At 33.4% G+C, this 5458-nt stretch overlaps 1 long non-coding RNA gene across 11 annotated transcripts; it reads left to right on the forward strand.

The window, feature by feature from the left end:
• The first annotated feature begins 1151 nt into the window (after positions 1–1151).
• On the forward strand, positions 1152–5249 carry LOC139870445 (uncharacterized). 11 transcript variants are annotated; one of them, XR_011766580.1, is made up of 8 exons: positions 1152–1330; positions 1398–1498; positions 2298–2420; positions 2983–3071; positions 3281–3927; positions 4031–4115; positions 4313–4491; positions 4872–5249. It is a non-coding gene; the product is annotated as an uncharacterized lncRNA (long non-coding RNA). The 11 variants fall into 11 exon arrangements; XR_011766587.1 differs by having other exon boundaries at positions 3281–3920; XR_011766585.1 differs by having other exon boundaries at positions 3281–3554; positions 3820–4115.
• The last annotated feature ends 209 nt before the right edge of the window (positions 5250–5458 follow it).

Here is a 5458-nt window from a genome sequence, read left to right on the forward strand (position 1 = left end):
CATAAACCCTAGACCCTAAACCCCATATCCTAGACCCTAAACTCTAAACCATAGACCCTAAACCTTATACCCTAAACCCTGGACCTTAAACCCTAGACCCAAACCTTAAACCCCAGACCCTAAACCCTAGACCTTAGACCACGGATCTTGGACAATATACCCTAGACCCTAAACCATATACCATAAACCCTAGATCCTAAACCATAGACCCTAAACCCTAAACCCTTGACCCTGGACCTTAGACCCTATACCCTAAACCCTAAACCCTAAACCCTATACCATAAACCCTAAACCATGAATTCAGATGATCATTCAGAACTAACGACTCAAATAACAACTTTAAATCTTCCAAATTAGCAAGGTGACAACAAGATATTTAATGGTTAATATAGTACTATTTTAACTCTGAATGGTACAACACTTAATGCGAGAGTATGCAGTATCGGATTTCTGTTAGTCCGGTAATGGTTCGTTGGTGATTCAGTAGTGTTCAATTGATCCGATGGTTGTTCAATGGTGGTTTTGTTGTGGTTCAGTTGTTCGATAGTGGTCCGGAGGTGGTTCGGTTATCCGATGGTGATTCAGTTGTCCACTAGTGGCCGGACATGTGGTGGTTCAGTTGTACACTAGTTGACATGTGGTGGTTCGATTATTTGGTGGTGGTTTAGTTGTCCACTATTGGACATGTGGTCTTTTTTGTGGTCTATTTCTCTACTATCTAAACAATACCTCCACCGAACCACCATCGGACAACCAGACCACCACCGGGTAATCACACGACCGCTGAAATAACCTAAACTTATGAAACAACCTAAGTTTAGGTTGTTTCATAATTTGTGGTTTTTCGAGACAACAAATTAAAATGGAGAGATTTTTTATTAAATTAAATTATCATATACATTTTTTTTTATATGTTTAGACTATTTTAAGTTAACACCAATACATAAACACTTTGACGTTTGCATAGGGATATTTATATTTTATATTCTAGATAAAAAAAATAAGTAATCTGTTTCATTTCATTCTAACCAATCAAAGTCTTCTATTCAAACAATCAACCAATAAGATAAACTCACACGGATCCCTAATTAAACTATCCCTAATCTGGAACTCATCCACGTACATTTCATTATATCCTTTCTCCAAAAAAAAAAAAAAATTCTGCCAAACCACCATATTCATCTTCCCCCTGACGTCTCAATAATAATAAAATTAAAAGTTTCATAGCTTCAGATCCATCGGTGTTCATCATGTTATTATAATTCACAAAAAAATCTAAACAGGAACATTCGGGCCACTAATTTCATACAAATTAATTCATCCTAGTCAGGTACATTTAAAATTTGTAGCTAAGTTCATTTTTTTAATCGATTATCTCATAACTCTTTTACAAACAGAATACCGCTGGCGATTTCATTAGGTTTTTACCCTGTATTACGATTCCAATTTTCTTGCTTATCAGAAACTTTCATCTTCAATGATCTTGAAGAATAATCAGGTGTGTTAATAATTTTGAATTAATGTTCATTAAAATTAAAAATTTAATTAAAAAAACCAACAATACATATGCAAGGGGAATACATATACTTTAGTAGATTAGCAATTTTTGATGTATAACTTGAATCAGGCGATGCTTTATAGTACACGATGCTCCTCTTTGAGTACTTGGATTTGCTATATGATGAAATCCCACTAGGTCTAATCATGTTAACATGACAACACTTACATTTTGTCATAATTTTCTCATGTATAGTAGATGTTAACATTGTTTACAAGTTTGTTTCGAGTGAATCCAAAAGATATCTTTTTTATTTTTGGTGGTGCATTTGTTGATATAGGTTACAGATAAAACCATTTTCGAAGGGTACATATTCTTTCAACTGTCGTTTTCTTTTTAACATCATGTACATGTATATGTTTATTGATGGGTAAGGTAAACACGTGTCTGATTTCATTTAATATACTTTTAATTGGGTTTAGCTTACATTTTTTTTTCTGGTCAAACAAAATGTGTTTGGTTTATTGATTCCTGGTAGTGGTGTTTGTTGAATTGTGGGAGTGTTGGAAGTGAAAAAGATAGTGTAATTATAGACAAAATGATAAAAAGTCATTTTATGACTATTTGGATATTTGACTTGTTTGAGTAAAGAAGTGTCAAAATGGGTTTAAATAGTGTTTAAAACAGTATCTTGAGGCTGTCCACAGCTGTGCACCTGCTGTAACTTACTTCTGCTAAATCAGTTTTTATGTGATTTTCAATAATTATGATGACGAATATACAATGTTTATTTTTTAAGGCACACTATGGAATAACAAAAGTGCATATCCTTCCTTTTAATCCGACTGACTAGAGAACAGCTTTGACATATATAGATGGATCCGGGAAGATGCATAGAGTGAGTAAAGGTGCACCAGAACAGGTATCCATGCATTGCGTGTGCTTTATCTCAAATGAGCCGCATCTAAAATTTTTTTTCTAAAAAGGGAACCGGGTGAAAGTTGCCCAAACTTAATTTTAAACAGTCATTGTGATTGAATTTCTTTTTACGCATAGAAATCACATAAGTTTTTTATATAAAAAATTGTAAATGGACAAAAGAAAGTCTATGGTTTAACCATCCTGAGCTGGCACAATTTAATCATACTAAAAAACCCATTTCAATGGATAGCTGTTTTGATTTGTGAGCCAACATGTATCACCTGCCAACTTACCACATATGTCTACATGTTAAACTCAATAACCAATTAATGTATATCACATCATCATATACATATTATTTACAAATGTTAATTCCATTTTCTCATATGACTATTAAATTAGAATTTCAATCTAGCAAAACACAAATCCGAGGCAGAAAATTGGGTAAACTCGATTATTTACAAATTTGGCGAATGTGGACTTTGCTCTCTTGGAGTTAGCAGTTGTTGCTGGTTCTACTGTTCGTAATTGGTTTAAACTGTCCATTATTTTATATGTCTTAGGCCAATTCATAACTGAAACATGAGGGTAGATTCTGGTGATCCAGTTACATCACAACTGCTCATATCTGAGTGTCTTGATATCGATATCGGTAAATTTCTATTTTGATTTCAGTATGTTGTCTGCTTATGTGTAAAGTTTGTTACCTGATTATAATCCCTAATATAGTTGTTAGCATTTAAAATAGACATTGACAGTTTTTTTATAGTTAATATGGGCGCATATGTATGACTTGTTACATAATTTTGTGTTTCATGACGATGATCAATTTACGATGCATTTTTTGAATTATTGGTGCAGGCAAAATGCTGAGAAACGAGGGAGATTGTTGCTACTAAGAAAGGTCTTCAGGATAAACGCTACAAGAATAGGGAGCAATAGATTATGCAAATGATGGACTAGCCGAATGTTGTGGCACTTACGCATTCCTTCTTGAAACCACGGAAAAAGATGAGCTTTACCTGAATCTCGTTCTTGATTTTTTTTTTCTGAAACTGTAAGGCGTACCGCAAGCCATTACACTAGTACGAACCAACAAATGCTCTTGATATATGTCAAGTTGTATACCTATCAGGCATCTCACTTTTAAGTTTGAGTATATTTTTCATCATTTATAGTAAGTATAGTATTATTTATTATGGAGTTAATTGTTGGATTTACTATTATGAGTTACAGAAACAATCTCTTTTTCGCCAACTGTTAGTAGTCTACAAGACCAGCTGGTTGAGTAATTTGTAGTGTACAATTTTTATGAATTTTAAATCAACAGTTAACTTACGTGTGCTAGTATTATTAAGTAAGTTTGTCATTTTTTTCTTCGTCTTTTTCTTGTTGTTCAGGCAATTGGCGTCCAAATACCGAAACTAGTTCGCACCATCGGAGCTTCACCTCAGCTTCTTGAACTCATTGCGGATCCACCTGCTGGAAGCGAAAACCTTCTGTTGCATGTTTTTGCATTTTCGATATATAGTTTATAAAATTTTATTTATTATTGTTATCTCATAAGAAGTGGAGATTGTATTTAATTTATTTTCAATTTCTTTTAAACAGGTTTTGCAAACGTTAACAGACGGGGAAACTCCTGTTGATTTGATATCTACCATTAGAAAGTTAATTATATGAAAGAAAGTTGAAGGTATGTTATGGAGTATTTATCTGCATGATAGGTATATCCAGTGTTGCAGAAATCGGAATTACTAAGGGAGTACTCGGATTTTGCAACTCGGGGAGTACTCGGTCAAAACTTGGAATTATACACTTAAAATTACATTATCTTTGGCTATCCTATACGTACATCTCAGTAACTTCACTTATATTTGGAAACTTAATCAGGGACTAATCGTATGGATACATCTACAATTGGTGCAGTCCATTCAATCGGATCAGATCTCAGTCATCTCACATACACTAAAGGTGCATATGAGTTGCATCAGAATGGTTCGGACACTAGAAAGGAAACCATATCTAAGTTGAAAGTCGATGGGCACAACACTCCTACAAGCAAAACTCAGGTTCTTATTATAATTCTCATAGCTTGTATCTCAATACTTATTCTAAGGGGATATTAACCGATTGATTTAAGTATATCTCAATTTAGGCTGTATTTTATTTCAAACGGGTCAAGTCAAAAGCCTTAGCTAGATGTCAAAGGTTAAGATTCACCCCTACTTTTGTCACAAACAAATTATTACATTGTAAAGTATGCATTTAAATATAAATAATGCATTAATTTCTTATTTACTTATCAACTGAAAAAGAAAAGATAATACTGGTATTAAATTGTTTATGGGTCAACCTGATCCCACTTTACCTGTTTTGACCCATACTAAAGATTTTGACCTGAAACTACCTAACTTGCCACCCCTATTTTTCTGTAATTGCTTTTGTTTAGCTTATGGACAAGTATGTTTTGTTTGAAGACAATAGCTTCAATTGAGAGTTACCCAGCGGATGTTGCAACCTTGATGCCAAAGTCACCCTTATGTTTGTTTGAAAAAGTTGATCGCACATTTGGAGAAGATAAAAGAATAAGCAAAATTGAAACCTATGGAGGATATGCTAATTTGGATGTAAATATTTTGGTTACCTAGGTTATATATGTAGAGGCATATGGTATAATCATTTTTGTTATATCGGTAGAAACAAATGATTTAATTCTAGGTAATTTGGTTTTGTCATGAGTCAGAAGTTTAGATTGATTTCATATAATCTAATGGGATAATCACAAGTCTGAAGTTTAGTTTACATTTATAGATTGGGTATTGCTACTATGAGATTGTTATGATTGGTATGAAACTGACCACATATTACTACATATGGTTAATGTTTATTGTTGCATAGTTAATCGCACGAAGCTCGTCTAAATTCCGACTCCAATCTCAATCTCTATATGGCAAGGAAGCATTGAAAACTTAATTTGAACGACAATTGCAATAATATAAGTATATTCACAGGGAACCTAATAAAAATAGTCATGTT

This window comes from Rutidosis leptorrhynchoides, chromosome 1, assembly GCF_046630445.1.
Source record: "Rutidosis leptorrhynchoides isolate AG116_Rl617_1_P2 chromosome 1, CSIRO_AGI_Rlap_v1, whole genome shotgun sequence".
NCBI lineage: Eukaryota > Viridiplantae > Streptophyta > Magnoliopsida > Asterales > Asteraceae > Rutidosis > Rutidosis leptorrhynchoides.